Source organism: Vulpes vulpes, chromosome 13, assembly GCF_048418805.1.
Source record: "Vulpes vulpes isolate BD-2025 chromosome 13, VulVul3, whole genome shotgun sequence".
In the NCBI taxonomy this organism is placed as follows: domain Eukaryota; kingdom Metazoa; phylum Chordata; class Mammalia; order Carnivora; family Canidae; genus Vulpes; species Vulpes vulpes.
Genome location: NC_132792.1, coordinates 152,623,856 through 152,636,928, shown reverse-complemented (window position 1 = coordinate 152,636,928; position 13,073 = coordinate 152,623,856).

Sequence of the window (13,073 nt, the reverse complement as noted above, 5' to 3'; positions counted from 1 at the left end):
TGTATCCTACTCAAAGCAGCAATTTTCTTCACCATCTGATCCAAAGTTGCTGACGCCATCACAATTTTCTCTGAACTATTGTCTTTATAGAATTTACAACTGGCTTAGATGACTTGCCTGATGTTTTTTTTTTTTTTCTAGTTTCCTCATTTTAAGCTTTGTTCTCTCTGTAATGTAGATCTCTCTATATTTTTTTTACAAAATAATCTTGTCCTTTGTTGTTGTTGTTAACTACCGAATATTCAGATAGAATGAGAATCTAGCACATATTAGGTTCTTAGCAAATAGCTATTGAATGAAAAAATGTTGAAAGAAAGAGACACAGAGACTCTCAAATCAAGAGCTCTGCTTTTTTTTTTTTTTTATTAGTTTGGATTCTCCCTATTTCTAAAATAAAGCTCTGTACCCAAAGAGGTATAAGATACATTTCAAATCATTTGTGCTGAAAGAATTATAAACAAGGTTTAGTTGTATCAAACAAGAGCAAATTCTTCATCATTGAATACCTACCTTATTTAATAATTCCCCTCAGAGTCAGATAGCCTGGTTCCATATCTTCTTTTTCAGATCTCCCTTATGTTGTTATTTTTGTCATCTGTGATCTCATTACCACTAAGGAAAAACATGATCAAAAGGCAACCTTATCTGTGCCCAGCTCTGACTAGTTCTAGCTCACTTTTATTTTTATCCCCAAAAAAATGGAAATCAGATTTTTGTTTTGTATTGGTTTTACTTATTTATTTAAAAAAAAAGGTTGTACAAATTTAGTGTACAATATTATTATAATCAAATTAATTAACATATCATCTCCTTACATAATATTTTTCTGTGTGTGTGATAAGAGTACCTGAAATCTACTCTTAGCAAATTTCCAGTTTTCAGTACTGTTTTATTACGTATTATCATCACACTGTACTTTAGATCTCTAGGCTTTTTCATCCTACATAACTGCAGGAAATTTAATGAGTTGGGAACTCTTCTATCCACCTAACTTCTCATTTCTGTGTTACCTGTGCTCACAGAATTTTCTTCTAGTCCCTTTTTGGCTTCATCCATCATAAGTAATACCCTCAACTGATCATCAATAATATTATAAAGAGAAACCCGAATCACCAGTATGATGGATGAAACAATCTCTGCAAACTGAAGTCAATATTAGTCAGCCTTCTGTCATTTTTCTGGTGACCAAAGAAGCTGCAAGGGCGGGAGAATGGTTTGCAAGACTTATAGAAACTCAATGGCCACGACTTTCTGCATTTAACGATCAATAATTGACTTGCAATGAATTCTGATCTTAAATTCATTTGGCATTCAAGTTCAAGAATTATCATTTACTATTTTGAAAATAAGAGAGTTTGTGGCAGACTGCTGGCCCCACGTTTTCTGGCTGTAACAGTAAGACAATAAAACAACTCAAGACTTGATATTGCAGTGTTTCTGCTGAGAAGCATTTAATCTTTGCATCATCTACTCTGACTTCTCCAAGAACAATCTCTTGAGGAAATTCCATAGGCTTAAGTCTGGCTCGCTTAATATCCCAGTGAGCCGGGAGGCTTGGAATGATTGCAGTATTTCACTTGTAACTCTTCTTTAAAAAATTAATTTCATTAGTCACTGAACAGTGGAGGCCAATAAACACTCTTTGCCTCCGACTAGATCCATATCATTGAATTAAGGAACAGGTTTCTTTTTTTGTGTGAATCTCTGTAATCAACAATAGGAGCCATCCCCAGGGTCTAATACATAAAGACAAGGAACACGAAATAGTTGAGGAGATATCAGTTGGAGATGTGAACTGACAGTCTCACTCTGAATCAGATTCTGCTCTTCATAAATGTCTTTTTCTCTTCTTTACAATTCAGGCCTTAGATTAGAAGCCCTTGGGAAACAATTCCATTGCACTGCCAAGAAGCTTACATCAACAGAGGTGCCAGGATGTGTTTTGGCATTAGGAATATGGGTGACATAGCTTCCTGTGGTTAGGTCATTTCTGAAAGGAAAAATATTGGGCTTTGCTGACCAAATGTCAGGATTTTTTCAGAACCATTATATATTTCACTGGTATATGATTCACATTTCAGGAAAGTCAGAATCTTACCAATGAGATTGAAAGGGCCTGTTGACTATTGGCCACATTTCTCTTTACACAGTACCAATGTCTTGAGGAAAAGAAATAATGATCCACCTTTAGGTATGGGTACCAGCGGCCTAAAATAGTAGCCTGCATCCAAAGGCAGAAATACTTACATTTAACTTCTGATGTTCTTATAGTTCTGATGTACTATAATCTTAAGGATTATAGTAGAAGATCATTGTGAATCCACAGTCTGCAAATGTGCCAGTATTGGGAGTTGATAGTGATAGTGAGTGGAAGATACCACATCTGGGTGATGGGCAGGAGAGTCAGCTGAGCTTGATCATTACCAATAGGGAATCTACCCTGCTCACTAGTCTGGAGCATAATATGTATTGGTGGCTGAGCAAAATTAGCAATTGCTATATGGAATGGAACTTGGAGGTTATTCGTGACCATTCAAACCTAGATTTAAAAATACAGAGTAGGTCTTTGGTTTAAATATGCTAAAGAAAACTAAAATGTTAACTGACATTATATATATAAAAAAGAAAGAGATTAAAATAAGCTTGGGAAATTCTATATTAGATAAATCCAAAGCCTTCTTTAAGACATTTTGTGCCTTTAAATTATTAAAATATCCTATAAACTTTCAATTCATACAGAAAATGAAAATAGTTACATGTATTATTAGTATCATATACACTATATATGTGTGTGTGTATACATATACACAGAGACTGTATGAGTGTGTGTGTGTGTGTGTGTGTGTGTATGTGTGTGTGTATACATTTCCAAGTAAATCTTAGTGAATTCTGAATGTGGAATTTGTTATAAATGGGTAGTGTAGCATTTCACAAAGTTTGGAATCCTAGAGAAGAATCACATGTTAGAGGGTGTAGAAAGCACTTTTGAAATGGTCCAATATTTTCTTTTTACATATAAAAAGTCCCTAAAATTAAATGATTTAGCCAAGGATTTTCAGCTACCTGGTAGCACAGCTGAGACTCAGGTTTTCCTATATCATATTGATTTTTAAATTATATTCAAAATTCAATTTGGTTTAGTATTTAGTAAGCAGCTAATATGTGCCTAAAAAGATATAGGGGAAGTCTGTGACATCTTCATTATGTTTACAATGTTTACGATCTCATTTTTAAGAGAGGCTGGCTTCCAGAAGCAAGAAGGCTCACAGATTTGCAGCACCTTGACTATATATCTTCAAAGTCAGAGTCGAAGAATCTGGCCCCAAAGCTCACACATTTCATTGTTCTGTTCTACGCTGAGGTGCAAGTGGTCAGGCTTCTGCCTTACGTATCTGTGTATCTGGGCTCACAGAACCTCAGTGAGCACCTTACTGAAGGTTGGTTAGTATTTAAATGAATAATGCAATGAATCTCTACTAGGCTTTGATCATGGGTAAGAGGCACCTAGAAGAGGATATGGGACAACTATTCCATGCTTGCCAACTTGATCACTTGGTGAGTTGGGAATTACTGGGGCACAAAAAGGAAAAGGAGTACAAAGATTAGCTCTGGATGAACTCCCCCAATTTGTGTTTTTCTCCAGGGTTTATAAGCCTTCTGCAACTCCTTCCCTTCCGCACCGCTGCAGGGCTTCTTGTGGAGAAGGAAAGAGGGTCAGTCGGTGCACTCAGTCTCCACCTTCTAAGACTTCCACATCCTTCCTTGGAGGAGATGGCCCCACGGTGAGCTGAGACGTCCTGAGTTGAGACTGAGGAAGGCATGGCGAGAAGAGGCGGAAACGAGTGATGATGAGCCCAGACAGGTTAAGGCAGCTTTCAGAAGACAATTAAGCTCCCTTGCCCTAATTCATTATTTGCTCTAGCTTTTTGCAGAGCCTGTGTCTGGGGCAGAGGGTGCCATGATTTTTTTTTTTAAGAAATGAAAGGGATGAGATGCTACAGAGAACTGAAGCACATTGCCTTATCTAGAAATTACCTAATACCAAATAGAATGCTTAGGTTTATATGGGCAACACACACACACACACACACACACACACACACACTCATATGCTCAGACAAACAATTCAGCTGAGCCATGAAAAGAACACTGACCCTGAATCTGGAGGAAATCAGGTATCAAGCATAAAAGAAGTTAAATGTTCCTTGCACCTCCTTTCTGTTGGATTTGTGTTTGGCTTCCATGGGAAGCTACAACTGGGTGGTAGAAGGAAATGATTTCTCTTCCTACCTGATTCAGTTCAGCTGAATTGCTGAAAAAGTTCAGACTCAGTATGACATAAAAGAAATGTCTGAGCAAGCAGCATCTACAGGATTCCTTTCCAGTAAAATTGGACAGTTAGAGAATTCTATACAACAGTGATTAATATGCATAGAAATCATGTGTTACGTAATGTGTGTGTGTGTGTGTATGTGTGAGAGAGAGAGAGAGGGAGAGAGAAAGAGAGAGAGGAATCATAGTTGCCAAATGGTTTCTAACCTCTCCTAAAAAATGACTGAATAGAAATCCATTGAATGGCTCAGGAGGGAGCCTGTCTCACTATTTGGGGAGCTCATTTCCTCTCAAAATCTGTGAAACCATCCTAACAAAGGCATTCCTGTGGGCATTCCTTTGCCCCTTTTCTTCTTCCTCAGGTGACAGGGATATATCTAATGGCAACTTTGTGCTTCGTTGCCCATTACTGACAGCCCGTGAGCTTGTCACCGCCCAGAGTGACAACTGATTGGTCCTTCCATTCACCCTAGTATGAACAACCAGATTAAATTTATATACTCCTTCACCCTGTGGAGGGGTGTCCTGACATCTAGGGGAAATTGAGGGTAAGGAGGTCACTGCTGCTTTATTTGAGGCCCAAAGTCTTTTCTCGATGCTGTTTGACATTATCCCAGATACATTTTTAAATCCGTTACAGGAGTGAAGAGTTGTAATTGGTTTAAGGTACCCAGAGATTTCTGGGCAGGCAGGATCTGAGTCATTGCCCTCGTAAATTATCAACAGCTGAAGTAAAGAGACTAGAAAATGAAGCTCCCTGCACTGGCCGGTGGAACCAACTTGTGCTGTTGAGAGGGATTCAGGCTCCCCAGTGTAGGGACCCCGCTCGCCCCACCTTGAGTGAGATAATCCTTGCCTTTCCCACATGCTAAATCTGCCAACACCCAAAGGAGCCCATCTCCTCTTCTTTCAATCTGCTTCTGTGCACCCCCCCACCCTGGTCCACCCAGCCCTGCTGAAGAGAATAATCTGCAAAATCACTCTTCCATTCCTTCCTTTACAGTAAAAATAGTTTCTCCTCTGTGGTTTGAAGAGTCTGGAGCCCAAGCTATGCTAAGTTCAGCAGGTTTCAAGTACATGCTGCATGTAAAACATTTCGTTTCTCCCCAGCCTGGATGCCCTGAAGCTTGAAAAGCCTGTTTTCTATTTTTAGCATTGTCAGCCACCATAAGTCAGCCACCCTCTTTTCTCAGAGCTTTCCTCATACTTTTTGTTTTTGTTTTTGTTTTTTTTGAAAAATAAGAAAGTTCCTGGCCTGCTTCTTTCATACCAGGCAACAAGAAACCTAGAATCTTCCAAAGGATTTTTCTTCCTTATTCTAGACACTGAAATCTCCCAAACCTCTTTGCTAAAGACTGCATTCCATTGGCAATCTGTCCTCCAAATCTTGCCTTTGCCTTAAAATACTAATTCCTTTAAGTTCTTAACTATTTTTCTCCTAGGTTCCTCTTCTTCCTCTCTCTCTTTCTTCCTCTCCCTCCTCACCTTACATGCACACACACACACACACACACACACACACACACACACACACATCTCCCTATCCTTTCCTTTACTCTGCTGTGAATGAGAAACATACTATAAACATGACAGCAATGAAATGAACTTGCTGTCAAGAGAGTGGGCTTGGGCTATCTTGAACCCAGGATGTATATGAGCTGTTGAGTCACTAAAATACACTAAATGAATTACTTTGGGTTTTCTTTCTTCCATGAGAAAGTATTAATTCCTTAACAGCATGGGCGCAGCTCTTGGTTTTTTAGCAAAGAGACGGGAGCAGGCAAAAAGAATTAGCCTCTAAGGGTTAGACTCTCAAGACTTCTGTTGTCTGTCTCTTCTTCCTTTGCTCTCATTGCTCCCCACATATCCCTTAACCCATGACAAATTAGCTTAAAAGTACCTATAGTCACTACTAACATACACATGAGAATTCTTGCCTGGAATAAAAGAGAGTAGAGTCCATGACAAGTCTGCTCCCAGGCCACATAAGTGGATTATTTGAAAGGAGACCTTTGTCACCCTATCACCATGCATGACCTTAGGCCTAAGCCAACCCTGTTTACAACCCTGTTCTAAAACTACCTTCCATATCATATCTCATACTCCTGATTTCTGACATCCTATTTGTCATGCTCAGAACCAACAAATTTCTAGATACTACCTTGGCTCCTGACCTTGATTATAATTGGCATTCTTCTCTAGATACCTGACCTACATAGCCATTCATAGATAACCACCAGAATGGTTTAGTCTGGTCTTCATGGAAGTCATCACCATAGCACTCATCCTGTATACATTAATGGAAACCAGACAGCGTTCACATAATCTGAGTGTCATTAAGCACATTCCGATTTTTACAAATATGGGGAACTCTTATATCTAGTCTAGTTTGGTTTTATAAATGATTGCTGGCTCACTCGTAATGATGCATGTCCCAAATCAGGTATCTTGTTCAATTTAGTTCCATGGTTTGGATATTTTTGCTGCCTCCTACCAAAGCTGTCCTTCAGAGAGCTGTAGAGAAGGCCTGGAGATTTCCTCAAGGACACTGCTATGAAAGATGATACAAATGAGAGACAGAAAAAAAAAAAAAAAGCAAAATTCCCCATGAGGAGCCAATGCTTTTTAGCTGATGGCTTCATAGTCATATTTCCATTTAATTCTGAACTTCCGTAAAGATGCCATAAGTGATTTGGACTTGCCTTCAAGAGAACAGACACGTGGTATCTTGAACCCATGTAGTAAATGTGCCGTAAAATCAATAAAACACATTAAATGAATTGCTTCTACTCCCCCCCCCCCCCCCACGCACACACACACTGAGAAAGTCTTAATTCCTTTTGCAGCACAGAACATAGTCCCAGCTGTTGGTATTAAAGGAGGGAACATAGGGAGAAAAGAAAATGGAATTGGTTATTAAAAGACAAAGAGAAACTGGGTCTCTATTCGGTGAGTTCTATAAGTGGAGGCATTTCCCCCTCTTTGAGCAGAATAAGATGCTTTCAAGGTGCGTACACTGTGAACTTCATGCTTATGGAATGTGTATCAGAAGTAATGATTAAAATGGCTTCTGCATTTAAGTATCTTCTCTCTTACAAATGCTCACTGTGAGCTGCACAGTTGCACAGGTCAGGAATTAGAGCATCCCAAGGTTGGGGAGGGGGGTGTTGGGAGGACAGTTCCTCCAATGGAAAAGCACTTTACTAGATAATTATTGGAGAATAATGAGATCTCACAGGGGTCATGCCAAAGGCACCCAGGCAGATGAAGACTCAAGGGGATGGGCAGAAATGAGTTGCTGCCAAACTACTGAGAGAGAACTGGCTTTGCCAGTGAAAGGGACACCTTGCAAATGTTGATTAGCCAAAAACTAATGTTAAACATCATAATTTTAATATTAAAAACTATCCTGGGACGCCTGGGTGGCTCAGTCGGCTAAGTGTCTATCTTTGTCTCAGGTCATGATCTTAGATCCTGGGATGGAGCTCTGCGTCTGACTCCCTGATTAGTGGGGAGCCTGCTTCCCCCTCTGCACCCCTCCTCCCAGCCTATCCCCACCAGCACTCATACACTTTGTCTCTCAAATAAGTAAGTAAAATCTTTTTTTTTTAAAAAAAGCTAACCTGTGCTAAACACTATATTAATTAACATGCATTATTTGATTAGTCTTGTCAAGCTGGTACTTTTATTCACTAGCCCCTTTTTATAGATAAGAAAATAGAGACATAGAAAGTAAATTGCCTTCTGCCCCATGGCTGATTCAGTAATAAATAAAAATTCAAGCCAAGGCAAGTGTCCTCCAGAGTCCGTGTTCTTAAACACTGCATGATACTGGAATATCTTCTTAAATGCAATCTTTGTTAGCAAATGGTTACAAAGTGGTCTGGTAAATTCCATGAATATTGAATGCTATAGACAGCTATTCTGTTTAGTGAGATTTCTCAAATGAGCACACATCCTAAAGAGACAGAAACCAAGGGGAGTATAGGCAGCAGACACTAGACCCTAGAGGAGCATCAGAGGTGCTGGCCACAGCCCAGCTCCCTCCCACCCCAAGGGGAGAATTAGAAGAATTCTAAGATCCTTTAACTCCCTTTGGCATTCATAAAAAGATGCCAATTAGTCTGGTACTGATGTGTTGTTCTAAATGGAAGGTTCTAAAAATACCATTAATGCAGGCAGACATGGGGTAGGGAGCAGGGAAGGCGAGCTGATTGCTGGAATTCCATAATTAAGCGTCTGGCATTTGGAGTAGTTGTGACATGAAGTTTCCATCCAGCCTTCATTCTCTAGAGAGGTGTCAGTGCTTAGAATTCATAGAATGCAAGAGTTGAAGAACCAGAAAGATCATCTAGTTCACACCCCTCAATTAACAGGTGAAGAAATGAAGCCACCAGAAGTAGACATGAGAAGCCCAAGGCCGCAGAGCTAGTTAGTGGCAGAGCGGGGCAAGACCCCAGAATGTCTGATTTCTATTCAGTGCCCTTTCCCCTCCACCTCTATATTGGAATGGCATGTAATGGCACATAAGAGAACTCCCCAGAAGTGTAGTCACCAAATAGCAGTGCAGAGTTTCATTAAAGCAGTGGAAAGCAGAGAGGTCAAAGGAGTAAAAACAACATCCCAATCAATTATTTTAATGATGAAAAAAATCTCTAAACAACAGGCGTGGGGGTGGGAAACCCATCTGCTAAACTAAGATTAGGAAAACAGCCATTAATTGGATTGCCAGCTTTGGTATTTTATAGACATGGACACTCTGAACATTTTAAGACTATTGTTGGGGTTCAAGATTGTACCTGAACATCATGGATCCTGATCCTTTTGTGTATAGATGATGAACTTGAGTCCCAGAAAAGGAGCCAATATCCAAATAACTTGACTAGTCAATGGTAGAGCTGGACTGGGGAACTTGGACCTCAGGCTACCACTCAAGTATCCTCTTAACTACACCACAGTTTCCCTGCATGAGCTGGGAGTGCTGAGAGTAGGGAGAAGTTTTAGGAGGCCAATGTAAGCTCATCTAGCTCAGCCCCATCCCCATGTGTGTTCTTTAACAAATGACTTGAAGGATGCCTGGGTGGGTCAGTGGTTAAGCATCTGCCTTCAGCTCAGGGCGTGATCCCGGAGTCCTGGGATCGAGTCCCATATCGGGCTCCCTGCATGGAGCCTGCTTCCCGTGTCTCTGCCTCTCGCTGTGTCTCTCATGAATAAATAAATAAAATTTTTTTAAAAACCAAACAAATGACTTGAAATGATCCTTCCTCCAAGTAGTGTCTCAAGGGTAAAGTACAAGGTTAAAGTTCTAAACCTGAACTACCACGAAGGAAAGAACTTCCCAGTTGTGGCCTAAGAGCCAAGGCAAATAGACTTTACGTGAAATCTTCTTGACAGGACCATCCTTTCAGACAGTACCTGGAAATAGTCCTAAAAGAAATAGAGATACAGTCAATTTTCTTGAGAGCCAATGAATATGTTAGGCCTATGCACTTAAGAACCTTAACCAGTAGCTCTAAAGCAGCTCACAGTCCATTTAGCCATAGAGAGGCAGGCCTCTGAGGAAGGAGTAATGGACTCAGCTCAGGAGAGCCAAGGAAGGCATGACAGGGGTGTTTGGGCCATGGTTTGTTTAATAGACATAGGCAAAGGGACATTCCAGATAGGAGCAACATGTAGAAGCAATGAAAGTATCCTAAATGCACGTCATGTTCAAAATTATCTTCAATAAATCCACCCAGGAGGTAAAAGACACAAATCATCACCCCTTATTTGGACTGAGAAAAACAAAACACAACAAAACACAGTATTTCACCTGGGTCCATGAAACTAGCATCTGTGATTGGCACAGTAATCCAAACCCATAACTTGTTTGACTGGCAGATTGACCTTTCTCCAGAGGCCCTCCCCAATCGCTCTGCAACCCAAGTTACGTTAGCATCAGAGAAGGCTGTGGCTTACTTACTCTTATAAATCTCATCAAAGTCATGGGGGGAAATCCTAGTCCCAAAAAGCCAATTCTTCAATGTCAGAATCATGTTTCAGCATCAACCCGCTCTACTTCACAAGACCCTGCCCCCTCTATTCATGTCAAATGTGATGTGACTCTCCTGAGCTGCTGTTTAAAGAAAATAAACAAAAGTCTTGAGTCCAACATTATTTTACCAATCACCCATCCTCCGCAAACCAATCCTTATGCCCCTATCCCAGACATCTGGCAACACTCTGATCCCTCTGGAGCCCGTAGCCTGCTCTGAGGATGCTCAAAGTCAAGAATATGGGTTACTACTGGAGGATTTTATTTCTTTTTCGATATCACCTTTTGTTGAATCACCACTAGCAGAAAAGGGATTTGAACAAGGGAGTTATTTATTTATTTATTTATTTATTTATTTATTTATTTATTTTTAATTTATTCCCCAGGAAGAAATGTGAAAAGGGAGAGAAAGAAACTGAATGAAGAACACATCTCATCTCCACTTGCAGCTCACCATCACTGCATGGTGAATGAGCGTACTACAAGGGGCGTAACTCAGGAAAAGTTCGGTGAAGACATGAAGGAAAAGATCAATGCCCACCATCATGTTTTGACCTTCTTCCTCTCCCTCCTGCATCATACCCCCATTTTGCTCTTATGGCAGACTTACTCTGATTTGCAAAAGCAGATACTACATGTGGCTTCCTAGTGATTTCTTAGTATGCAATGACTCTTAGTGATTGTATTGAAGAGACAAAATCAAGGGCTGGAGTATGACTTCCAAACTGAGAGACTGGAAGAGGAAACAGGACTCAGGGAGTTAGTGTGTGTTCTAGACCCCAATTCTGGTCTCAATCTGAGCTTTCAGGCAAATTCTTTTCCCCTTATATTTACTGAGATCAGAATGGATTTCCATACTACTCCTTCTGGCCCTGGGGTGTATCTCAAGCTAAAGAAAGATCTAAGAGAAAGCTATAGAAATGCCAATTGTATCTTCATGGGGTTTTGTTGTTGTTTTTGTTGTTTTGCATTGAGTGGACAGCCCAGAGGAATACTGCGTAGCCCAGACCCTGACACATCTCATGCCAGTTTTGGAGAAGACAAGCAAAAATATGTGCAGGGTCAATTTCACGGGTTATGCTTTCTGATCCAGCGGATAAAATATTTGCTTGGACAATGAAGTGCTGCTGATGAGATACAATGATTTGTTCATGAAGAGACGTCTCTGGGAGGTGGGAACAGACCCAGACCAGGATTTCCTAGAACCATTTGGGTAAAAAGCCCCCATTGGGCATCTGCAAGATGATTGTGTTGTGCTTCTTAATATCAATGGGAAACAGAGAAAAAGCCCAAGTATTACATGCTCGATTGTGTGGTTGAGAAGAAATGAAAAGGTCTGTTCAGGGACTGGCTTTTAATAAACGACAAAGAGATGAAAATAGAGCCCTACCTTAAGCCCTGGAAAAATATCCCAAAGTCTACTGCTCTGTGGACTTTAATCCTAATGGCTCTGTTAACTGACTTGAGAGCTGTTCTTCCCCGGGGGATGAAGGGTCCAACCTATTCCCTTTTCCTTCTCTCATCATCTCAGGCTGTCCCCACAGCTGGCCTAGCAAGAGAAGTTCCTGGAAGAGAAGTGACTGATTTTCTTTCTCCCAATCAAGCTCTTCTGCTAATTATTCCTTAGCTCAAGTCAAGAAGTCTTTTTTACCAGCTTAATTTACTGGTGTGAGGACACCTTTGCTTATTTGTGTTTTAATGCAATCCTCTCCTTTATTTCTGCAAGAATTGTTAATATTTGCAGAAGAAAAGAATAAAAAATACACCCTTTGAAACCTCTGAGTTCTAACAGAAGCATGGCCTCTGAAAAACAGCTGCGTGGCTTCCTCAGTTCGGAAGTATATTCGAAAGGCAAGCAGGTCACACAGGCCTGACTGTTAAGAGCTCTGGGGCCCCTGCTTTTCTTGACTGACGTTCAAAAACTGATTTATGGCCCTAAACACCCAGCCCATTACCAGTCATGTCAACTCAAACACTCCATTTGTTTAGTAACTACATAAAACACTAGGGTGAGGATCTTTTAAAAGTAACTTTCATTGCTCATCTTTATAATATGTGCTACTTCATACTTAGAATATACAGATATGAATACCTACATTTTGATATATGAGAAGATCATAACATTACATTTATGTAAAAAAGAAAAAAAAATAGTTAAACCTCTACATTCAAGGTCTAGCCACTATTTTTATCTTGATATATTAACCTCCTAGATTGTCTTGTATATATTTATACATGTAGAGTTAGTTCTTTTTTTTTCTTTTTTTTTTTTTAAAGATTTTATTTATTTATTCATGAGAGACACAGAGAGAGAGAGAGGCAGAGACACAGGCAGAGGGAGAAGCAGGCTCCATGCAGGGAGTCCGATGTGGGACTCGATCCTGGGTCTCCAGGATCACACACTGGTCTGAAGGCGGCACTAATCTGCTGAGCCACCCGGGCTGCCCATAGAGTTAGTTCTTAAATTTAAAAGATATATTTATCTACAAGAGACATTGAATCCATCCCCATATATATAGGAAATACAATGTGGCTCTAACATGCTTCTGAATTTCCATTTACTTCTATCATTAGTAATAAAAACAATGCTTTATTTCACATACCATTTTAACATTGAACATTCATATATATTATCACATCTGGTTTTCATACTCCTTGTGAGGGACAGATTAGATATTAGGTATTATTCTGAAATATATATACTATA